A 26,991-nucleotide genomic window follows, 5' to 3' on the forward strand; every position below is an offset into this window, starting at 1 on the left:
GTTATCCTCATGAGTGTTTTATTTTTGTCCAATTACCTTCCCCTTCTTCTGTTTCTCTTTTCCTCTTTCTCTGTATGTTACCTTTATCTGTGCTTAGGTGTTGATATAGGACCAAAAGGAAGAGAAGAGTGAAAAGCAATAAAGGACAAAACATAGAAAAAGAAAATAGAAAAAGGGGAGTAAAAGGAAAGATTAAAACAAAAGAATAGGAGAATATAAAGAGAGAAACAAGAGTATTAGTAGGGTTCAGTAGCATGCTTTGACTCACATTCGCAATTTCTGGCCTTTTGTGGGGGCTGAGCTGGGTGGGTCTCTTGACATCAGGAGCTCATTATGAGCCTGAGCAAAAACAAGACTCCACCTCCACAAAAGAGAGAAGAAAAAATACATAATTACATTACTGTGTGCATCTACCAATATTTGTCCAGAGGCCCAAGCTAGAAGGACCCTGTACACCATGAGATCAAAGTCCCCTTGAGCCAGGCTAATGCTGTGGCACCCTAGCCAAGGCCTCAGAGTTAGGCTGTGTTCCATAAATGGAATACAGATTGACAAAGAATAAAACAGATCAGAAAAAATAAAATAATAATACAAAGTATATACAAATTTGAAGATAACAATATGTAAGCTGTCAAGAGTGTTTTATCTTAATTGTTATTTGAGAATAAAATGTAAGAAAGATAAGAAAAGTAGAAAAATATTTAAAAATAGAGAGAGAATGGGAGATAAATGGAAATGAAAGAAAGAATAAAAGATCTCTAAAAACTGTAGCAAATGGTCTTTTTTTTAATTTGTTTATGTGTTGAATTACATTTATACATTTAAGTATATTGAACAAGCCTTGAGATCCTGGGATAAAACCAAATTGGTCATGATGTATGATTTGTTTGATATGTTGCTGGATTCTGTTTGTTAGAATCTTGTTGAATATTTTTGCATCTATATTCATTAGTGATATTGGTCTATAATATTTGTTTCCTGTTGGGTCTTTTCCTGGTTTGGGGATCAGGATGATGTTTGCTTCATAGAACGTGTTGGGTAGTCTTCCTTCTTTTTCTACCTTTGGAATAGGTTGAGTAATATAGGTACTAATTCCTCTTTGAAGGTTTGGTAGAATTCTGACGTAAAACCATCTAGTCCCGGGCTTTTCTTTTTGGGGAGATTTTGTATGGTTGATGTTATTTCCGAACTTGATATGGGCCTGTTCAACATTTCCACTTGATTTTGGTTAAGTCTTGGAAGGTGATGTGCTTCCAAGTAATGGTCAATTTCCTTCAGATTTTCCTATTTCTGAGAGTAAAGTTTCTTGTAATATTCATTAAGTATTTTTTGGATTTCTGAGGAGTCTGTTGTTATTTCGTCTTTGTTATTTCTGATTGATGAGATTAGAGATTTTACTCTTTTTTTCCTGATTAGGTTGGCCAAATGTTTATCTATTTTGTTGACCTTTTCGAAAAAAACAGCTTTTTGATTTATTGATCTGTTGTATTATTCTTTTGTTTTCAATTTCATTTAGCTCTGCTCTGATTTTGGTTATTTCTTTTCTTCTACAAGGGTATATGTGAATCTTAGTAAATGTGGAATGTAAAGGTCTTAGCAAAATAACTAAGAAAATGCTATGAAAGCTATGTTAACTAGTGTGATGAAAATGTGTCAAACGATCTATGAACCAAGTGTATGGTGCCCCATGATAATATTAATGTATACAGCTATGATTTAATAAAAATAAAAATAAAAAAATAAAGCATTATAAAAAAAAGAAATTTTTTTATTAAAAAAACTGTTTAAGTAGATTGAAGGTAGATGACCATTGTCTTCTTGCTTGAAAAGTTTCATTAGAGAAGTCTGCGGTCACTCTGATGGATTTGCCCCTGTAGGTCAACTGGCACTTACTCCTGGCAGCTCGCACAATCTTTTCTTTTTTCTTGACTTTGGAAAGGTTCATCACAATGTGTCTTGGAGAAGCTCGGTTAGTGTTGAGGCGACCTGGGGTCCGATATCCCTCTGAAAGCAGTGGGTCAGAATCTTTGGTGATATTTCCTGTACTACAGAAATTATTTCAAAAAATTGAGGAAGAAGGAATCTTCCCCAACACATTCTATGAAGCAAACATCACCCTGATACCAAAACCAGGAAAACACCCAAACAAAAAGGAGAATTTCAGAACAATCTCAATCATGAATGTAGATGCAAAAATTCTCAACAAAATCCCAGCCAATAGACTACAGCTTATATCAAAAAAGTCATTCATCATGATCAAGTAGGCTCCATCCCAGGAATGCAAGGCTGGTTTAACATACGCAAGTCCATAAACGTTATCCACCATGTTAACAGAGGCAAAAATAAAGATCACATGATCCTCTCAATAGATGCAGAAAAAGCATTTGATAAAATTCAGCATCTTTTTCTAATTAGAACACTGAAGAGTATAGGCATAGGTGGCACATTTCTAAAACTGATTGAAGCTATCTATGACATACCCACAGGCAATATTTTACTGAATGGAGTAAAACTGAAAGCTTTTCCTCTTAGAACTGGAACCAGACAAGGTTGTCCTCTGTCACCTTTACTATTCAATGTAGTGCTGGAAGTTCTAGCCAATACAATTAGGCAAGACAAGGAAATAAAGGGAATCCAAATGGGAGCAGAGGAGGTCAAACTCTCCCTCTTTGCTGATGACATGATCTTATATTTAGAGAATCACAAAGACTCAACCACAAGACTCCTAGAAGTCATCAAAATATGCAGTAATGTTTCAGGATATAAAATCAATGTCCACAAGTCAGTAGCCTTTGTATACTCCAATAACAGTCAAGATTGAGAAGCTAATTAAGGACACAACTCCCTTCACCATAGTTTCAAAGAAAATGACATACCTAGGAATATACCTAACTAAGGAGGTGAAGGACCTCTATAAAGAAAACTATGAACTCCTCAGAATGGAAATAGCAGAGGATATTAACAAATAGAAGAACATGCCATGCTTATGGACGGGAAGAATCAACATTGTTAAAATGTCTATACTTCCCAAAGCAATCTACCTATTCAATGCCATTCCTATCAAAATATCAACATCGTACTTTCAAGATTTTGAAAAAATGATTCTGCGTTTTGTATGGAACCGGAAAAAAACCCGTATAGCTAAGGCAATTCTTTGTAACAAAAATAAAGCTGGGGGCATCAGCATACCAGATTTCAGTCTGTACTACAAAGCCATAGTGGTCAAGACAGCATGGTACTGGCACAAAAACAGAGACATAGACATTTGGAATCGAATTGAACACCAAGAAATGAAACTAACATCTTACAACCACCTAATCTTTGATAAACCAAACAAGAACATACCTTGGGGGAAAGACTCCCTATTCAATAAATGGTGTTGGGAGAACTGGATGTCTACATGTAAAAGACTGAAACTGGACCCACACCTTTCCCCACTCACAAAAATTGATTCAAGATGGATAAAGGACTTAAATTTAAGGCATGAAACAATAAAAATCCTCCAAGAAAGCATAGGAAAAACACTGGAAGATATTGGCCTGGGGAAAGACTTCATGAAGAAGACTGCTATGGCAATTGCAATAGCAACAAAAATAAACAAATGGGACTTCATTAAACTGAAAAGCTTCTGTAAAGCTAAGGAGACAATACCCAAAGCAAAGAGACAACCTACACAATGGGAAAGGATATTTGAATATTTTCAATCAGACAAAAGCGTGATAACTAGGATCTATAGAGAACTCAAATTAATCCACATGAAAAAAGCCAACAATCCCATGTATCAATGGGCAAGAGACATGAATAGAACTTTCTCTAAAGATGACAGACGAATGGCTAACAAACACATGAAAAAATGTTGATCATCTCTCTATATTAGAGAAATGCAAATCAAAACAACCCTGAGATATCATCTAACCCCAGTGAGAATGGCCCACATCACAAAAAATCTCAAAACTGCAGATGCTGGCGTGGATGTGGAGAGAAGGGAACACTTTTACACTGCTGGTGGGACTGCAAACTAGTACAACCTTTGTGGAAGGAAGTATGGAGAAACCTCAAAGCACTCAAGCTAGACCTCCCATTCGATCCTGCAATCCCATTACTGGGCATCTACCCAGAAGGAAAAAAATCCTTTTATCATAAGGACACTTGTACTAGACTGTTTATTGCAGCTCAATTTACAATCGCCGAATTGTGGAAACAGCCTAAATGCCCACCAACCCAGGAATGGATTAACAAGCTGTGGTATATGTATACCATGGAATACTATTCAGCCATTAAAAAAAATGGAGACTTTACATCCTTCGTATTAATCTGGATGGAAGTGGAAGACATTATTCTTAGTAAAGCATCACAAGAATGGAGAAGGATGAATCCTATGTACTCAATTTTGATATGAGGACAATTAATGACAATTAAGTTTATGGGGGGGACGCAGAAAGAGGCACGGAGGGAGGGGGGTGGGGCCTTGGTGTGTGTCACACTTTATGGAGGCAAGACATGATTGCAAGAGGGACTTTACCTAACAATTGCAATCAGTGTAACCTGGCTTATTGTACCCTCAATGAATCCCCAACAATAAAAAAAAAAAAAGAAAAAAACTGTAGCAAAAATGGAGCCTTTAACCTTAAAGACTGTAAAAATGGAAAAATAAAAATATAACAAAACAAAACTAAACAACGACAACAACAAAAGGAGCAAAGAAACTATAGCAAACGTGGAGTCCAGCTATTGAAGGAAGAAAAAATAAAAACTATAAATATAAAAAAAAGTAAAAACCAAGTAGGAAAAAAATGGTAAAATATAAATATATATATATATATATATATATATATATATAGCCTTATATTGCCTGGACTAGAAGTGAAATTCTGGGATATGAGATGCCAATCACGATGCAGATATGGCAATATAATATGGGGGCAGGAAGCCTCTATGTTGTTGAGTAGACCTGGTCCTGTCTTTTTTATTTCCTTGCCCCCAATCCTGACGGGGTTGGGAGCCTGAAGCTCTCATTAGCCTGCTTAATAGGCACATCTTGACCTTTCCAAACAGTGTCCTTTGGCCATGCATTGGCTTTCCCAGGAAAGCGTGTTTCACTCAAATCTCTCCACATATGACTGTCAAGCTCAGCATGCCAGGGTCCCACCCCTGGGACATGGTCCATTAATACCTGTGGATCTGGCAGTGACTGACTAAAGAAATTTAAGTTTAGAAACGACAAGAAAGAAACAAGACACACAATAGAATTTTCAAAGGTGGGAATCCAGGGAACAACTGCCTGTGTGGGAGGTTCTGACAGTGGCCCTGAGTGTCAATTCCACTCAGTTTTCATTGAAGGTTATTTGTTCATTAGCCCAGAGGTTAAACTAAAGAAGGGAAGAGTGAAAAGCAGTAAAGGACAAAACATAGAAACAAGTTTCTGTGCCAACAGTTTCTGTGAGTGAGCATATCAGCTCATATTGTTTCTATAATCATTAATTTTAAGGATCTGAGCAACCTTGAGAAATCCGGAACTTAAGCCTTGTGTGGAGGCAGCGTCCTGTCTGAGGTCACACACACAGGTTCCTAGGGAGGTGTTATTCTCTGCTAGTTCACTGTGGAGTAAAATGCCACTGGGTCAATCTCCTCTGAAGAATTGGTGGGAGAGAGGAACTTTCCTCTCATCACCACCACAGAGGGTCTTTTCCTGCCATAAGAGATATAAGATTTCTTATCCATATTTAGGGGCTCCAGCTATTCCCTTTAATCTCTGCCCCTGCCAAATACAAATCTCCACAATAGGTATTTGCTTTGACTGTTTACTGGGAAGAAAATGGCCTAGTTAATATATCTTTCCAGGACTTGCCAGAGCATCTTCTGTGGCCATTATTCCTTCAGAGTGTTTACAGACCCAACAGAGGTGTTAATAAGCTGTATACCCCAAACACAAGAGTTTTAGGACAAGCAGGAAACTTGCTAAGATAAGAAATTTAGCAACAGCTGGTTTAAAAGTAAGATAGCTAACTTTCCTTTGTTCTGACTTACTCAGCTTACTTTCTATTTTTTCCATTTTTCTATGGGTGTTTTCCCTTGTCAGGGATGGGGTTTTCAGTCCCCATTCTGCCTGCACAGCAGTCACACCAGAACTTGCCTTGCACTAGGACTCTGAGGGCTGTTTCACTCAGGATGCTGTCCCACAATGGCTGCATCAGGCTAGCAAGCAAAAAATGAGGGCTCTGCTACACCTGGTGGCTCAATCCCAGCCCTTGGGAGCTGTTTAAGATAGCTTCTCAACAAAGTTCTTTCAAGGTAATAACTGCATCAAGTATTCTCTGGTTAAAAAAAGAAAAGAAAAAAAAGGACTGTAGGTACACCTTTTCTGTCTGAAAACCACTACAGAACTGGCTGCCCATTGTCTCACACAAGCACTCGCCTTATGTGCTGGTTCTCCACTGCTCCCAATGTCTTCATTAACTCCAGGAGTCTCTTTCTGCTTCCAGGTTTCTCCGAAGTGAAGTTTCTGGGGAGGGGCCCCAAGTCAGATGTGGCTGGGGATTTTTCTCCCCTGTCTTACCACAAGGGACTACAAAGGCAATGTCTGTATATATATAAATATATATATATATATATATGTTTCTTTCATTTACCTTTTTAAAGAGTCAGCATTCTGTTTAATTGATCCTTTGTATTTTTTTATTGTATTTAGTTCTGCTTTGAATTTTGTGTGTTTTCTTCTTCGTTTTCTAGTTACTTTAGATTTGACATTAGGATTTTACTTTGTGATCTTCTGTATTTCTGATATGGGCATTTATGGCTATGAATTTTTCTATTAGGAATATTTTGCTGAATCATGTATTTTGATAGTCCGTGTCACTTTTTTCCCTAGTTCAAGAAATCTTTAGATTTCCATCTTAATTTCATTTTTTACCCAATAATCATTTAGCAGCAAGTTGTTTAATTCCCATGACTTTATGTAGAATTGAGTGTTTAACTTATAATTGATTTCTAATTTTATTTCACTGTGGCTTGAGAATATACATGGTATGATTTTGATTATTTCTGAAATTGATAAGACCTGTTTTGTGGCTTAAGATATGACCAGTCTTAGACAATTTCCCAGTAGCTGATGAAAACAATGTATATTCAGTATTTGGGGGTAGAATGATCTGTAAATATCTGTTTGGCTCATTTTCTCTAGAGTCCAATTTAAGTCCAGTATTTCTTTAATTTACACTTTGATGATTTGTCCACAGTTAGTTGTTGAAGTTCCTGTTAACCATGACGCTACTCTTCACTTCCTTTCTTAGCTCTAGTACAATATACTCTCTATATATCAGGAGTTCCTGTGTTGGGTGTACCTATATTTAGGGTATGTCTTCTTGCTGAATTACTTCCTTTGCCAGTATATAGTGACCCTCTCTACCTTTGATGGCTTAGTATCAATTCTATCTTATATGTGAATGACTATATCTGCTCTTTTTTGGTTTCTGTTTGTGTGGAATGTATTATTACATCATTTCACCCTGACTCTGTGTGAGTCCTTGTGGTTCAAATGTATTTCCTAGAAACAGAAGATACTTTGGTTGTGTTTTTTAATTTACTCGACTCAACTCTTCCGAGAGTTAAGATTAAGTAATAGAGTTGATAGGAGTTCTGTTCATTATTCTCCTTGTGCTATTGTTTTGCAAAATTGCACTCCTTAGTTTTTTGTGTCACTTTGCACTAGTGAGGATATATTGTGCTGAGTATTTCCTGCAAGGCATGCCTGGTCATGTCAAATTCCCTCAGTGTTTGCTTATCTGGAATATAATTTATCCATCAATTGTGAAACTTAGTTTTTCAGTGTACATTATAGTTTGGAATTTTTTTCTGTTTAAGAAATTTGGAGATGGAGATCAATTCCTATTGATTTGTAAGGTTTTCACTGAGAAGTTGACAAAGAAAAGTTGACGAATTTTTCTTTATAGGTTTGTTGATGCTTTCATTTTGATGCTTGTATAATTTTCTCTTTCATTTTGATTTTGGCCAGGTTGTTTACTATGTGTCTTGAAGATGTCCTAATTCTTTTGAATCTTCCAAATCTTTGATGCCCATCTCGTATGGGTTAGTCTGTATCTCTGGTTATATCAAGAAAGTTTTCCTCAATAATTCCCTCAAATAGTTTGCCCATATTTCAGCTCTTTCATCTTTTCTTTCATAGGTACTTTTAACATATTTGTTAGTGCACTTCGCATAGTTCCATATCTCTCTGAGTACTTTCTCAGCCTTTTTTTTTTAATTTTTGTTTTCTTTTATACCATTTTGAATGACTGGGTTAGCTCAGGACGGTTGTTACCAAGCTCTAAGGTTCCATTTCCCTTGATTTACTCTGTTAGTGAAGTTTTCTGCTATATTTTAAATTTGCTAAATTACTTTTTTGTTTCTTTAAATTCTCTTATATTCTCTCTTATGTTACCTAGCTCTTTAGTAACTTGGTTTTGATTTCCTAATTTTTTTTGCCTCATTTTTTGTTTTTTAACTTTTTAACTTTCTGTTCAATTCCATTCATCATATTTTCTATCCATATTCTAAATGTTTCTATCATTTTGGCAATTACCTTGTGGTTAGAGTCTACTATAATAGCTCTATTATGATCTGTTGGGGTTGTCAAACTGTCATTTTCTTTTCCTCATTTCTCTTGCTGATTTCTTCTCATCATGATCCTCTTTACACAGCTCAGAGCTCAACTAAGGAACCTGTTCTTTTTGGAAACTCTCCTGATTAGTTAAAAGTAGCTGAGGTCTCAGATGACATTTTTTTTCTTCTCTAAAAGTTAACACAACACAGGAAGTGCATGTGCAAAACCTGTAGTGTGGATGTTTTGTTTTTTGTTAATAAATTGTGTTTGCCATAGTTCAAGTTAGTGCTGGAATTCAAGTCTTTGCATGGGGTGGTGAATTGCTCCCCTAAATTCTTATAGAAAATTTGAGTTGGGGGCTGCATGAGACTCTCTCCACCAAGGCTGACTTTGTGAGGATTGCTCTGTTCTTTATTTTCTTACAGTGGCAGGTGCATGAGGCTATCTAGGCTGTAGTCATCTGTGTCTAGGTTGTGGGCATTTGCTTGATCTAGTTTAAGGTACAATGGTGGTTTCAGGCTATGAGGTCCCAGATGAAGCATTGGACTTTGGAGCTGTTCTGGTGGCCCGGCAGCAGGGGTAAACATGCAGATGTGGGGGTTAGGTCCTGCTGAGCTGTTGTAATACAAAAGTTTGTGTACTATGCCTAAAGGGATTTCTAGAGAAACAAGTCTGGACACTTGGGTTCTGGTGCAAGAGCCTTGGAATTAGACCTGGGGAAGAGTCAGAAACAGGGCTTTTAAGTAAGGACTCAGAGCCAGAAGCAAGACTGTGCAGGTGATAAACTGTTCCAAACTGGTGGTCAGGCATTGGAATTTGGGTATGGAGGCAGGTCTATACAGGCTTCAGACAATTCTTCTGGCTTGAGGACTGTGAAAGCTAAGTTGCACACGCAGGGTTCAATTCCAGTGGCCAAGTTACCGGGCAGTTCCTCTTACCCTCACAGGTCTCCCTGAAGCAGTCATCAAATCTCCCCTAGCTCAAACCTACAGTGCCTGGTACAACACCTCTGCTCAGATTCCACAGTGCTGCAGGAGAGGGGCACTTGGCTTCCACTCACAAGTTATGAATCAGGTGAACATATGCTATGACTACTCTCTCTCCAGCCTTTAGAGTGTGATGTGAAGGCTACTGATACAAATCAGTCTCATTCATACCTGCATCTGTGCATGTGAGAGCTTATGATGGCATCAGCTGCAGAAACCCAGGATCAGCAGCCACCAGAGCCTTACTGTGCCAATTATTTTATGCAATAACTTTGCACAGACTGTAGAAAGCTCCATGTACATCCAGGTAGAGGTTTCTGGTGGTGGAAGAAATCCTCTAACAACTGAAGCACACTACCTTTGGAGTAAACATAGCACCCCAGTGCTCTATCCTCCTAACATTCCTCATGTGTAGGTGCATACCCTCAGAACCTTTTGCTATTTTCTTTTTTATTATTATTAAATTATAAAGAGGTAGATCGTGTATACATTAATGCATTTATAGGGTACAATGTGCTGATTTCACATACAATTTGGAATGCTTATGTAATACTGGTTAATAGATCTCTCACCTGATTTACTTAATTATTGTGTTAAGGCATTTATACTCTATACTTATTAGACCCAACATGTACCCTTGCAATATGCATTATAAGTGTGATCCCACCATTCACTCTCCCTGCATCTGACTTCCCCCTCCCTATTTTTAAATGAATCACCCCATCACTTTCTCTTTCAATGTAAGTGTCCTGTGTCAATTCTCTGGGTTGTCACAATGTACCCTCTGAGAAGAGTTATCCCTCGGGGGGGTATCTTCCTGCAATTTATATCCTTTCCTTGAGCAAATTGCTGGTAGGTTTCCAATCCACTATATCTCCCATGTTATTTTTAAGTATTTTATATTCCTGCACTTTTTATGTAAGTCTGTGACACATTTTTAATTAATTTTTTTAATGACATGAGGTAGGTGTGTAGATTCTTTTTTTTGTTATTGTTGTTGTATGTGGATAGTAAGTTATTCTGGCAACATTTGTTAAAATTACTATGCTTGTTCCACTGTACTGTATTTTTTATCAAAGATAAACTGATCACATTTTTGTGTGTCTATTTTGAGGCCCTCTGTTATGTTTTGGTGATCTATTGTATTATTTTGACAATATCACAGTTTTGATAATTGAAATTTTATAACAAGTTATAAGTTGAATCATTTCAGTTATCCTACTTTGTTATTTTTTCATATAAAATTGGGGATTTTATGTTTTTTACCTCTCCACATAAACTTTAAAATTGGTTATTGTATTTATTTCTTTAATTAAATCATAACTACATACATTAATGAATTTATGGGGTACACTATGCTGATTGGTATACAATGTGGAATCCTTACATCAAACTGATTAACATAATAATCATCTCACATATTTATTTGTCGTAAGACATTTATACTCTACTCTTAATAGTTTTGAAATGTACCATTGCATAGTACACATTTGGTGATTTCCCATCAAGTACCCTTCTTACTCCCGGCCTCCCACTCTCCTCTGCTCTCCTTCCTCTTCGCTCCTTCTTTCTGGATTATAGTTCTGTTTTATCATTCATATGAATGTGTATGTGATTATATATTGATTTCATAATAATATTTATTATATTGGATACTTTTTCTTACATTCTTGATATGCTATACTAACAAAACTAAGTTCCAATTTCAAACAGGTAAAGAAAAAAGATGTAAAGTCTCCATGTTTTTTATGGCTACATAGTATTACATGGTATACATATACCATAATTTGTTAATCCATTCATGAGTTGATGAGCACTTGGCCTGCTTCCATGACATGACAATTATGTATTGGGCTGCAATAAACATTCTGGTGCAAATCTTTTTATTGTAAAATGATTTTTGATCATCTGGGTATAAACTTAGTAGAGGAATTTCAGGATCTAATAATAGGTCTACTTTCATTTTTATTACTATTGTTATTTTTTTGAGACAGAGTCTCAAGCTATTGCCTTGGGTAGAGTGACATGGCATCATAGAGAACAGCAACCTCCTTATCTTGGGCTCAAGAGATCCTCTTGCCTCAGTTTTTCTACTTTAAGTAGAGAAGGTATCTCACTTTTTTTGAGGCTGATCTTGAACTCATGAGCTTAAGCTTTCAACCCGCCTTGGCCTCCCAGAGTTCTAGGAGTACAGGCATGAGGCTAGGTCTACTTTTAGTTCTTTAAGTATTCTCCAAACTTCTTTCTGAAAAAAGCCGTATTATCTTGCATTCCCACCAGCTGTATAAGTGTTTCCTTCTCTCCACATACATGCCAAGATGCATAGTTTTGGGATTTTGTGATGTGAGCTAATCTTATTGAAGTTGGATAATATCTCAAACTAGTTTTGATCTGCATTTCTCTGATTATTAAAGATGAACTTTTTTTAATGTTTGTAAGCAATGATACTGTCTTCTTCAGAGAAGCTTCTGTTCAAGTCTCTTGCCCACAATGAAATGAAGTTATTTGTTTTTTTCTCATTGACTAGTTTGAGTTTCTAATTTATTCTAATAAACCCACTGGGGTGTGACCCAGCTCTCTCCAGTGAGCAATGGAGCCAGTTGTATGCGCCTGCCAGAGTCAAGGAGGAGTCAGTGACCCCTACCCCACCATATTCTGCCACCACCACCTTGAGAGGCTGAAGCCTGGCTCCCTCTCTTTCTCAATGCAATCTGGGAAATTCTCCACCAGAGTCTTCCCTAAGGTGTGAGCACCACCATTCACAGGAGGGTCCCATCATGGCATGTATTTCTCTCCCATAGATTCTGCGTCTCTTCTCTAGTCACACTCCATCATGGGTACCCCAGAGGGTTTGAGGCCCGGGTCCCTTCCATAGTCAGCAGAATTGGGAAGATTTTCTTCAAAATTTGACCCAGGGCAAAAGACCCGCCACCACCACATACTGTTGCAGTGCCACACTTCTCCCTCTTCTGCTTGTCCCTTTGTCCCCACACCTCCCAACTTCCAATTCAGTCACTATTTCAGAGGAGTTTTGCAGTAGCCCACGCAATTCACATACCTTTCAAAGAATTGCCAAACACTCTGTGCTCTGCAGGGGACAGGCTTTTAGACCACCTGGTGGGGGTGAAGGGTGGACTGGGAGTTCAGAATGGCGAGGTAAATATTTGTTCAATTTTATGCTGGGCAGGAGAATTCCTAGGCTCACTGGTGGGACCTTTCTGGAAAAGGAGTCCTATTGTTTAGTGGCTCATTCCTATGGGGTAAAATACGTGGTCTTCTGTTCACTACTTGCTTGTAGAGAGCTTACAGTGAGCCACTCTCTTGGGGGAGGGGTCTCTTAGCAATGGATTTTGTACCTGGAGTTTGTTTTCTTGGAGTTACAGCTTGCCTTAGCAGGGATGATGTGCACTCATCAATCTTCTTTCTAAGCTCAGCTCCTGACCTTCAGTTTCATTGAGTTCTTTCTATCCATAATCTCTCCCTCTGGATGGGAGCCTCTGTTGAAAGCTGGCTCCAGTCTGCCATCTTACCTCCTCCCCCTAAAATGGGTTATTTTTAATAGCCCCAAAATAACATGCTGGGAATATTGTTGAAATTTCATTTAATATATGGATCAATTTTGCAAGAACAGACATCTTCATAATATTGAGGCTTTCTGTTACTGAGCATGGAATGTGTCTTCACCTATTTATTTTGTCCTTGACTTTTTAAATCAGTTTTTATAGTGTTCCTTATATACAGAGTGTATATAATTATGTACATTTTGACTTAAGCATTTAATTTATTGATTTAATATAAATGGTAATGTTCTTTTTGTTTAAAATTTTGTTTTTTGAGTGTTACATAAGAAAGAAATTTACTTTTTTAAATAAACATTGCATGTTTGCTATAATTGCTTATTCTTTTTATGAATTTTGTTGTTGAACTTTTGTTTTTCCATATAGACAATCATTCCATCTATAAACAAGTTCATTTTATTTATTACTTATAAATTTTCATATTTTTCCCTTATTATCTTATTTTGTAGGACTTCCAAAACAATATTGAAAAACAATGGTGAGGGTACATTCTTAACTTGTTCCTGATTTTAGTGGGAAAGTTTTGATTTTTCACTCTGAAGAGTGATGTTAATTGAATATTTTTTATAGATAGTATTAATTAGCTCAAGGAAATGTTCTACAATTCTTTGTTTATTGATAGTTCTTATCATGGGCAGGCATTATATTTTGTTGAATTATTCATCTATTGATATAATTGTGTGATTTTTTTCCTTCTTTATTCTGTTGATGTGAGTCCTCAATTCTAGCCACAAGAGAGCCATTCAACTATTAAAGGCTCTGAAATGAAAATAGGGAGCTTCCATGAGATTTTGAAATGGCATTGTTCCTGTGAAGGTGTTCATGATGGGTTGCACATAATTCCTGAGGCAAAGTAACTATAACAGTGATTTGTTTTAGAGCCCTATTGCCAACATCATGTGACCAACCTTGGATCCAATAGCATCAGGGCTAAAGTGCAAGAAAATATGAGTTGCAGCTAATGTTGCTGATGACTGAGACCAAACAACTCAAACCAATGCCTGTGCATGTGCAAGTCATGGGCTACTGCTGTTGGGGTTGAGGAAAAAAACAAGGTACAGCCTATGCCTTCAGGGCTAACAATCAAGTACCACCAGAACTGATACAGAAGTGGTTCACATGTTCCCTCCTCACTAATATTAAAGTCATGTCTAATTTCCACAGTGGCTCTACTTGAGCATTATGTTGGTCTCCTGTTGATTGCTTTGCCCTTTCCTACCACAGGTAGCATCTACACACACCATTAGAGGGCTTTAGCACAAGTTTACCAAGCTTGGCTTTGCCTCTATTGTCAGAGCACACAGTCCAGGGGCCTGAAAATTATCCTACCAAGTTTATTGTAGTTAGCAATAGAATACTTATTTGGAACCTGATGTTGGGTCTACCTATGATGCCTGCCACTACCATCACAACTGGCACCTACTTGTTCATCCCACCTGGGGTCCTATAGATCAAGTCACCCAGATTATTTAAGCCATTGCCAACACAAGTATGCACTTCTTGGGACTCCAAGGGTGATTCCACTACTGCCATTGCTCATGCCATTCCAGTTGTCCAGGGACCCAAGTACCCACCTGACAGCCTGGTGAAATGCTATATCACCAGAATGTAAGCCAACCATGTAAAATCCCAATAATTAGTCCACTAAGGCCCATCACAACTTGTGCCTGCTATGTGAGGCCCAAGGACAGCCATGCTCTGCTCTGCCCAGAATTACCACTACATGGGCTTAAAGACTGCCCTACCTGACATCCCAGTTTCCAGTAAAACTTGACCACAGCTCCCCCTAATAACTATGCCCTAACCCACCAAAGAAATGGCAGACATCACTGACACTGTTTTTTTTTTTTTTTTTTTTGGCCGGGGCTGGGTTTGAACCCGCCACCTCTGGCATATGGGACCGGCGCCCTACCCGCTGAGCCACAGGCGCCGCCCATCACTGACACTGTTAAAGGCAAACAAATAAACAACAACAATAAAAGAAAAAAATCAGAGACCACCAAGAACCAAAGCCATAGTGCCTTCTCAAACAAAATCATAGATATATCTTCATGAAAAAGTTCTACTCCATTAAAGCAAGTGCAAAAAATTTTGAAAAATCTATATTATAAAGATTTACAATTATCAACATGGCAACAGAGGAATCATTAACTGAAACATAGAAACATGACACATATAATAGAGCATCATAATTTTCCAGCAACAGATTCTAATTAAAACAAATTTGATATATCCAAAAAAAATAGTTTAAAGTCTTGATACTAAAATGCTTCACTGTGATACAATAAGTTTAGTAAAAACAATGCAGAAACATTATAAAAGCAATTAAGGGTATGAATGAGAAATTTCAAAGATATAGATAACATCTTTATGATAATTAAAATAAATCAAACAGGAATTTTGTTTAAACCTGAAAAATTAATTGAATAAAATACAAAATGCATTCAAAACCTTCAATAATAGAGTAGATAAAATAGAAACAATATCAAAATTTGAAGATAGGTCTTTTAGAAATACAGTTGAAAAAATAAGCAAAGGGTATGTTACATATGAGATACCATAAAGTGAACAAATATTTGACTGGGATATATTAAAAGAAGTAGAAAAACTACTTAAGAATATAATAGATTAAAATTGCAAAAATCTAGAAAGATATTAAACATATAGATACAGAAAACTCTGAGATACCCAAATAAAATTGAAAATGGTCTTCGTGACACATTATATTTAAATTGTTAAATGTCAAAGACATAGCGTATTCTATAAACAGGAAGAGAAAAGCCTCTATTCTTCTAAAAATTTCCACCAACAGACTAACAGTGGATTTCTCTCTGCAGAAAACTTACAGACCTTAAAAGAACTTGATGATAACTTCAATGTGCTTTATAAAAAAGTTATCCCATCTAAGAATATTATATTAAATAGCATTTTCCTTCATAAATACAGAAAAAATGTCTGACCAAGATGAGCAAAACCTAAGAAAATTTATAACCACTGGATTTATTATCATGAAAATAAACAAAAATATAAAACTTAGTGATAGATGACACACATATATGAGAAAGATAAAAGATTCAAATAATTATAGTAAGCTACAAAACCACAGTGACAAACAGCAAGATAAAAATAAAAGAACAAAGAATATACAAAAAAGCAATCAATAATATGACAGAAATAAAACTTCTCGCATCAATAATAATGTTGGATTTAAATGATTTAGATATTTAACTTAAAAGGAAATAGATTTTTTGAATAAATATGAATAAAACAATCATGATTCCCCTATATATAGGCTACAAGGAGAAAACCTTGCTTGTATAGGCACATATAAGCTGAAAGTAAAGAAATAGAAAAAAAGCTTTCCATGCAAAGGATACCAAAGCTGAGCAAAAAATGTCTATACTTGTATCAGATAACACATATTGAAAGTCAACAAAAAGTAAAAAATAATGGGTGGTTCCTGTGGCTCAAAGGAGTAGGGCACTGGCTCCATATGGCAAAGGTGGCAGGTTCAAAACCAGCCCCAGCCAAAAACTAAAAAATAAAAGTAAAAAATAATATCATTATGAAACAATAGAAGTATCAATCCAGAAGAGAGTATAATAATTATAAATATATATGCACCCAATACTATAGCACCCAGATCCATTTAGCTAATCTTACTAGATCTCAAGAATAATAGAGACTCTAATAAAATAATAGTGAGGAATTTCAACAACTCACTCTTAGCATTAGACATCATGTAGACAGAAAAATGGCAAAAAACACACTAAATTTAAATTAGATGTTAAAACAAATGGACCTAATGAAGATTCACAGAACAACTTATCTAAAAACAATTGGCTAAAAATTTTTCAAATCAGTATATGTAATATATTTCATGATTGATCATTTATTACATCACAAGACAAGTGTCCACACACTTTTAAAACTCTGAATCCTATCAAGTATCTCCTCAGAGAACATTGAAATAGGCTAGAACTCAATACTGGGGGAACATTGGAAGCTGCAAAAACACATGGAAATTAAACATGTTGCTCTGAAAAATCACTGGGTAAAGGAAGAAATAAATATGGAAATCAAAAAATTTTTGAAACAAGGGCTTAGGGCAGTTACTCACACGTGTAATCCCAGCACACTGGGAGGCCAAGGTTGGAGGATTGCTTGAGCTCAGGAGTTCAAGACTAGCCTGAGCAAGATCAAGGCCCTATGAGAAATAAAGAAAGAAAGAAAAGAAAGGGTGGTGCCTGTGGCTCACTGGGTAGGGTGCTGGCCCCATATAGTGAGGGTGGCAGGTTCAAACCCAGCCCTGGACAAATTGCAACAAGAAAGAAAAGAAAGAAAGGAAAGAAAGAAAGATAGATCTAGTTAAGTACAGGCATTGTAGTGGGTGCCTGTATTCTCAGCTATTTGTGAGGCTGAAGCAAGAGGATCATTTGAACTTAGATGTTTGAGGTTGCTGTGACCAATGATGCCACAGCATTCTACCCAGGGTGACATAGTAAGACTATGTCTCAAAAAAAAAAAAAAAAAAAAAAACTTAAGCAAAAATGGAAATACAAAATATCAAAATCTGTGGGATACAGAAAATACTTGCTAAGAGGAAATAAATGTCCACAGCCAAAAGTAGACAGATTTCAAATAAAAAAACAATTCAGCTCAAGTACCTAGAAAATCAAGAACAAACAGAATCTCAAATATACAGAAAAAAAGAAATAATAAAGATCACATCAGAACTAAGGGAAATAGAAACAATGAAAAAAATAGACATTTGGCTGGTGGTGCCTGTGGCTCAAGGACTAGAGCTCCAGCCCCATATGCTGAGGGTGGCTGGTTCAAACCCAGCGCCAGCCAAAAAACTGCAAAATAAATAAATACATAAATAAATAAGAAAATAATAGACATTTGTAATGAAATTAACAGTTAGTTCTTCAAAAATATAAACAAAACTGATAAACTTGTAGCTAGTCTAAGAATAAAACAAAATCAGAAATGAAAAAGGTGACATTCCAAATGATGTCACAGAAATACTTTGTTTTTTCTTCAGATCAAGTAAATATTTTATCTGTTATCAATCATACCACAGAAACAAAAAAAAATCATCAAAGAATATGATGAAAAAGCACATACTAACAAGTTGAGAAATCTAGAGAAAATGTATAAATTCTTGGAAATATACAACCTTCTGTAAATCAGGAAAATATAGATAACATGAACTGACTAATTATAAGTAGCAAGATTTAACCAGTAATAAAACAAAGAAACTGAAAAAAATGACAACAAACAGAAACCTAGGACTAGGTGGATTCACTAATTTATTCTACCAAACATATAAAAAATAACTATAGACACCAGGATCCTCTGGGATTTATACATAGGATGCAAAGATGATATCCAAATTATTAAAAGTTATATACCAAATCAGCCAAATGATTGACAAAATTATAATTAAGAATTGAATAAAATCTAGTACCACTTCATGATAAAAACCCTTACCAAACTAGTCATAGAGGGAATGTAATGACACATGACAAATCCACAAGCAAGAACACACTGAATGGGAAAAAATTAAAAACATTCCTCCTAAAAACAGGACCTTCACATGAAAGCTATATCCCAGTTATAACCTAAGAATAGGGAGAAAGGGGAAAGGGAGGGGAGGGAGGGGGGAGGGAGGCGGAAGAAGGGGGACTAATGGGATTACACCTGCGGTGCTTCTTACAAGGGTATATGTGAATCCTAGTAAATGTGGAATGTAAAGGTCTTAGCAAAATAACTAAGAAAATGCTACAAAAGCTATGTTAACTAATGTGATGAAAATGTGTCAAACGATATATGAACCAAGTGTATGGTGCCCCATGATCATACTAATGTACACAGCTATGGTTTAATAAAAAAAAAAAATAATAAAAAATAAAAATAAAAACAGGAACAAAACAAGAATGCTAACTTTCATCACTGTTATTCAACATAATACTGGAAGTCCTAGCCATAGAAATTAGGCTAAATAAATACATATAAAAGGCAACCAAACTTGAAAAAAGTAAACTTTTTGTGATGCACGGGTGATGTAGTCTGGTCTTATATTTAGAAATACCAAACACTCCACAAAAAAAAATTATTCAAACCCAGAAAAGAATAATGAGATTGCAGAAAAATAATCAACATTCAAAAATCAGTATATTTTTTATAAAGCAAAAATAAAATAGTCAAAATAGTAATAAGGGAATCCTACTTACGATAGCAACAGAAAAACAAATGCATAGGAATTACTACTAATTGAGAAGGTGAATGATCCCTACCAAAGAATAAATAAATGAATAGATAAATAAAAATACAAAACACTAATGGAATTTTAGCCCAGGACTCTGTATCCAGATAAACAAAATTACTTATTCAATGAAGAAATCAAAACTTTTACTGACTTATAAAGATGCAGGAAATCCATTTTGACAAGACCAGCTGTGCGGGAAGTACGCAGAACCATTCTTCACATTGACCATAAAAATGGACCACAAAAAAAGCAAAATAGCCACCCAGAAACTAAAGAACAAAGCCTAGCTTCTACAATATAACAAGGGATAAAACAAAGCAATAGACCTTCACAAAATAAGATGAACTGAACTCCACTACATTTAACAATTCTCTCAATAAATGTGAATGACTTTAATTTTCCATTGAAGAGGTATAGGCTGGCTGACTGGATAAAAAAGCATAAGTCAAGGGTGGCGCCTGTGGCTTAAAGGAGTAGGGCACCGGCCCCCATGTGCCAGAGGTCCAGAGGTGGTGGGTTCAAACCCAGCCCTGGCCAAAAACTGCAAAAAAAAAAAAAATGTAGAAGTCATTTGTGCTGTATTTACGAAACACATCTATCCAAGACTCCATCAAAACAAGACTCCGTGAAGTTCTGGAAATGTCAAAACAAGGTCAAACAAGGTCAAAACAAGACTCCGTGAAGTGCTGGAAAACAATATTTTGGGCATATGAAAAGCAGAATAAAATAGGAGTTGCAATATTTTATGCATATACTGCAGGCAGAATGGGGACTGAAGACCCCATTATGGCAAGGGAAAACACCACACCCCCAGAAAAAGGGGAAAATAAACAAGTAAGCTAAGCGAGTCAGAATAAAAGAAAGTCAGCTAGTTTACTTTGGAACCAGCCTCTGCTAAATTTCTTATCTGAGAATCAAGTTTCCTGCTTTTCCCAGAAGCCTATCCTGTTGGGCATATAGCTTACTAACACCCTTGCTGGGTCTGTAACACTCTGAAAGAATAATGGTCACAGAGGATGTTGTGTGCAAGGCCTAGCAAGAAACAATAACTAGGCTGCCTCTTTCCTAGTCAACAGCCAAAGCAAATAACCATTGTAGAAATTTGTATTATGGCTGGAGCAGAGATCAAGGGAACAGCTTGAGCCCTGAAGTATGAGTAGGAGGGCTGATATCCCTTATGGCAGAGGAAGACCCTCTGTGGTGGTGATGAGAAGAAAATTCCTCTCCCCCACCAATTCTTCAGAGGAGATTGACGCCAGTGGCATTTCATTCTATAATGAACTAGCGGATATTAACACCCTCCTAGGAATCTGTGTGTGTGTGACCTACAAAGCTCAGATTATGTATTTCTCATGGCTGCCCAGACCCTTAAAGTTAATAATTATAGAAATAATAGGAGCTAATATGCTCACTCAGACAAATTGCTGGTGCCTTTGTTGCCTTCCTCAGCTTACCTTCTGGGTTAAGGAGAAAATAGCCTTCAATGAAAGCTGAGTGGAACTGACACTCGGGGCTACCATCAGAACCCACAAAAGGGTGGTGGTCCCCTGTTCTCCCACCTTTGAAATTTCGATTCTGTGTGTCTTGTCTCTTTCTCATTATTTCTAACCTTGCATTTCTTCAGTCAACCGCTGCCAGATCCACAGGTCTGAACAGACTCTGCCCCCGTGGTGAGACTCCAGCAGATACAATTGGATTAAATCATCAAAAGTAAAGAAAGGAAAGTATAAAGACTGTGTACTGGTTGAGAGAACAATTCAAATAGAAGACATTTCAATCCTAAATATATATATTAATTCAACTTAAATGCTCCCACATATATAAGATGGAACCTGACCAATCTGAATAATAGGATATTCTTCACCACCATATTAACTGTGACCTTCAACACCCTTGTAACAGAACTGGACAGATTCTACAAGCAGAAACTAAACAAAGGAGCAATGGACTTAAATACAACTTCAGAACAAATGAATTTATAAACAGATACAGAGCATTACATCCCAATGAAATTTTAAAAACCCTATGTGATACTACATAGGCAGACCTAAGAGGGAAATTTATCACATTCAATGTCCACAACCAGTGAACACAAAGAGTACAACTCACAAACTAATGAACCATCTCAAGTAGCTGGAAAAGGAATAACAATCCAATTTCAAAACTAGAAGAAAAAAAAATAAACAAAATTAGATCAGAATTAAATAAATTGATAAAGTAAGAGTCATTTAAAACATCAGCAAAACAGAAATTTGGTTTACTGAAAAGGTTAATAAAATTTATAAACAGTTTCCCAGATTAATTAAAATCAGAACAGTGTGATCTCTAAAAATTTAAAAAAGGAGAAATAGCAATAGTAAAACAGATTTTTACTGATGGATTTTTCAGTCCATCATTGATTACAAAAAACAACAACAAAAAAAAAAACCTCTATGCCCAGAAATTTGAAAACATGAAGGAAATGGACCAATACCCAGAATAACATCACATCTCAGAACTCAATCAGAAAGGATTATAAATTTGGACAGCTCAATATTAAGCACATAAATTGCAACAATAAAAAATATTGCAACAATAAAAGTCCTGGCCCAGGTGCTTTAACAGCAGAATTCTACCAAATCTTCAAATGAGAGCTTATACCTATATTTCAGAACCTATCTGAAAACGTAAGGAAGGAAGAACTTTCTCAAACATATTCTATGAATCAAACATCACCCTCATACCAAAACCAGGAAATGAGCCAACAAAAATGAAAAATGGAAAGCTGCATACCAATATCCTTAATGAATATTCACACAAAAAAAATCTTCAATAAAATTGAAAAAAAAGAATACAGGTACACATTTAAAAATTATACATCTGATGGGCTTTATTCCAGGGACACACAGTTAGTTCAACATATGTAAATTCATATATGTGATTTATTACATACATAGAAGCAACAAAAAGGTCTACATAATCCTCTCAAAAGATATAGACAAAGCATTTGGCAAAATTCTGCATCCATTCTGTTAAGAACACTTGAGAAAATAGGCGTAGATGGGACAGTCCCTAAACTGATAGAGACCATCTACAGCAAACCCACAGCTGATGTCATACTGAATGGAGTAAAACTGAAAGCTTTTCCACTTAGAAGTGGAACCAGATGCAGATGTCCATTATTGCCACTAGTATTCAGCATAGTTCTGGAAGTTCTAGCCAATGTAATTAGACTAGAGAATGATATCAAGAGTATTTGAATTAGTATGGAGGAGGGAAAACTCTCAATCTTTGCTGATGATATGGTCTTAAACTTAGAAAATCCCAGGGACTTAACCACAAGACACCTAAAAGCACACAAGGAATACAATAACATCTCAGGATACAAACTTAATGTTCACAAATAAATAGCCCTCATATACCCCAATGATAGCCAACTTAAGAATCATATCAAAGACACAATTTCCTTCACATTAGCTTCACAAAAAATAAAATGCCTGGGAATATACCTAACAAAGGGCATGAAGGATCTTCTTTTTTTTTTGTTTTTATTTTTTTTTATTAAATCATAACTGTATACATTGATATGATCATGGGGCATCATACACTCGCTTCATAGACCATTTGACACATTTTTATCACAATGGTTAACATAGCCAGAGATAACCACAATGCTCTGAGAAAAGAAAATAACAGAAGATATTACGAAACAAAAGAAAAAAATGGGAACAATAAACATTGGTAAATTTATGCTACTTAAAACAATCTATAGATTTAATGCAATCTCCTTCAAAGAATCAACATCATATTTTGAAAAACTTAAAACAATTTCATATGGATCCTGAAAAATCTCAAATAGCCAAGGCAATTTTAGGTAATAAAACAAATATGGAGGCAATACATTATCAGACTTCAGGTTATATTACAAGTTGATAATGAACAAACAGCAGAAAATAAAGATATAGTACGGATGTATGGAATAGAATAGAAAACCTAGAGATAAACCCAGACATGGATTATCATTTCATATTCAATAGACCAAACAAAAGCATACATTGGTAGTAAAATCTCTACTTAATAAATGATGCTGGTTAGCCACGTAGCCACGTATAGAAACTGAAACTGCACCTGCATATTTCACCACTTACAAAAATTGACTCTTGCTTGATAAAAAATTTAAATTAAAAATATGAAATTATAATAATTTTAGAGGAAATTTTGAGAAAAACTTCTGAAAATATTGGCCTGAGAAAAGGTTTTATGAAGAAGATTCCCTTAGCAAATGCAGCAATACCACAAAAATGAATGAATGGAACATGATCTAGCTAAAAACTTTTGCACAGCTAATGATATAACAGCTCAAAGCATACAGACAAACTTCTGAATGAGAGAAGATATTTGCATGCTATGAATCTGATGAAGGGTTGACTATTAGAATGTACATATAATTCAATAAAATCAACAAGAAAAGATCAAACAATCTTAATTATAAGTGCCCAAAAGACATGATCCTTCTTCAGATCCTTCTTTGAAGAAGATAGACAGATGGTAAACAAACATATGAAAAAATGTTCATTGTTCCTAATCATCAGAGAAATGCAAATCAAAACCACCCTGAGATAACATATAACCCCAGTGAAGATAACTCACATCACAAAATTCTAAAGCTGTGGATGATGGCATGAATGTGGAAAGAAGGGAATACTTCTATACTGTTGGCAGAATTAAAAACTAATACAGCCTCTATGGAAAGATGTATAGAGAATCCTCAGATAGCTACATGTAAACCTTCTATTTGATCCTACAATCTCATTACTAGGTGTCTACTGGGGGGAAAAAATCATTTTATCATAAGGATGTTTACACTAGAATATTCATTGCTGTTTAATTTACAATCACCTATATGTGGAATCAACTCAAATATGTGAACCTATGAATGGATTAATAAATAGTGGTATATGTATATCATAAAATATAAAATTGTGGAGGTTTTACATCTTTTGTATTACCCTGACTGAAGTCGAAGAACATTTTCCTTTAGTAAATTGTCACAAAAATGGAAAAACAAATATTCATTGTACTCAACACTCATATGAAGCCAATAGATAAACAAATATATGCCTATGTGAGTGAAAATTATTAAATTTCTTACCCTGAGGAAATGAGGAGAGAGGAGGAGGGAGGGGGGTTGGTAAGAACTCCCACAATGGGCATAATATAAGGGTATACAACACACCCCCTGGGTGAAGGGCTCAAATATAACTTGAACTTTAACTAACCAAGGCAAACAACATAATCGCTTGTGCCCTTATATTAATTTGGAATAAAAAATTTAAAAGGTAATGGTAAAGAAAAAAATGAAGAAATCGTTGAGCAAAATAACCTCTACCTGTAAGACCTGACATAGTTCCAACAATCATGATAGTGCGCTACTAATGTAAGGATAGATATGTAGATCAATAAAGAAAAGTAAAGAACACAGAAGTAGTCAAATACAAATATGTAAATTATGTTTCAACAAAGTTTCAAAACCAATTTAACGAAGAAATTTTCCAACAAATGATACTAGAAGAATTGGGCTTAAATGGGAAGAAAAATAAAATACAAAGCAAATTTTGCCCTTTACAAAAAATTAACTCAAAATACACTGTATACTTAAATGTACAAAATAAAGCCATAAATATTTTAGGAGAAAAAATGCAAAAAAATGTAGGGATCTAGTACATGACAAGAATTTCATCTTGGAACAGAAGAAAAAAAAATCCCTAAAAGTAAAAATTGTGAATTAAAAACTTGCTTTATGAAAGACCCTGTGTAAAGAAGAGAATTATATCTACCATGTGGAAGAATTTCTTCAAATTACACATTTGACAGTGCACTAGATAACAAAAAAAATCCATAAATACAAATAAATAAAACAAAAACTCTCAAAAATCAACAGTAAAACCGAAAATCCTTTGGAAAAGTAAACAAAACATATAAATAAACATTACAGTAAAGAAGATATAAAATAACAAATAAATACATGGAAAAATCAATTATCATTTATCTATATTAGTTTTGTAACAATGCCATAACAAAGTATTACAGACTGATTCCTTTTAAAACAGAAATATATTTTCTAATAATTCTAGAAGCTAAATTATGAGATCAAGGTGTTGATGGTGTTGGTATTTTCTGAGGTCTATTTTCCTACAATGTCCTTGTGTGGTCTTTCCTCTGTGCATATCTTTGTTCCAATCTTCTCTTCCTATTACATAAGGGAACCAAGTATATTCAATTAGGACTCCTTTACATGACTCCATTTTACATAAATTACCACCTTTTCAAGTGTTTATCTGCAAATAGAGTGGCATTCTGAGGTACTGATGAAAAGGCCTTCAACATAGGCCTTTTGAAGGAACACTATTCAGGCTATAATACCAGCCATAAGGGAAATAAAATAGAGCTACAGAGATTTCTCAATATCAATAAACATCTATCAGAATGGTTAAAATGAAATAAAAATATTGTGATATAACCAGATTCTGGAGAAAATAAAATATCTTGGTTCACTTGTACAATTCTGGTAGAAACACAAAGGCATACTCATTCTGGGAAATAGTTTGGCAATTTCTTAAAATGGACGTGGAACACATTACTCTTAGTAAAGCATCACAAGAATGGAGAAATAAGAATCCTATGTACTCAATTCTGATATGAAGATAATTAAGGTCCTAGTACACAGTGGGGGGTGGGGAACAGGGAGAGCCGAGAAAGGGAAGGAGAAAGGGCATGGGGGGGTGAAGGGATAGGGTTCATCTTTTGTGGGCAGGACACAAATATAAGAGGGTCCTTGTCTATGAAAAGCTAACAATGTAACCTACTTCTGTGTACCCTCAATGAATCCCCAATAATAAAATTAAAAAACAAAACATGTAGCTAGTATATAACCCGGATTTCACTCCTCATACTTATCCTAGAAAAAATAATAATTTTTTTCTCTCTCTTACACACGCACATACACAAAACCTGTACTTCAATGTTAATAGCTTTATTTTGATAGCCCCAAACTGGAAAGAATCCTCCTATACTTCTATGAATGAATGGTCTAAACGAACTATGATATAGCCATACCATAGAATTCTACTTAATAATAAAATTAAGTATCATTACATACAACTGGAAAAGTCTTCGTGAATTGTATGTTCAGTCCCAAAAAGCATATCTTAAGGAGAGGAGCATGATAGCGGAATAGAGACATCTTTGTACCAGCCACTCACAGTGAGACAGCGGAGAGAGGAATCCAGCCGTCTCAGGCTAGGTGGAAGCTACCCAGAAACAATACTCCAGAGGCATAGTGAAGCGCAAGAGACTCCAGGAGCCAGCAAGGAAGGATCGGGAGCTGAGGAAGATTAGAACAGAAAGCAAGTGCCTTTGTATTGACAGAGGCCAGGTGGCTGGACCCTACATGGAAGACTAGAGACAGAAAAACGGCTTTCCTGTATTTTTTATATTTTTCCCTGAGCTACTCCCTGGAGATGCCTTAGAAGGGATTGGACAAGTGAGTACACTCAAGTAGCACACAGCAGCTGG

The sequence above is a fragment of the Nycticebus coucang genome, chromosome X (genome assembly GCF_027406575.1).
Source record: "Nycticebus coucang isolate mNycCou1 chromosome X, mNycCou1.pri, whole genome shotgun sequence".
Classification (NCBI taxonomy): domain Eukaryota; kingdom Metazoa; phylum Chordata; class Mammalia; order Primates; family Lorisidae; genus Nycticebus; species Nycticebus coucang.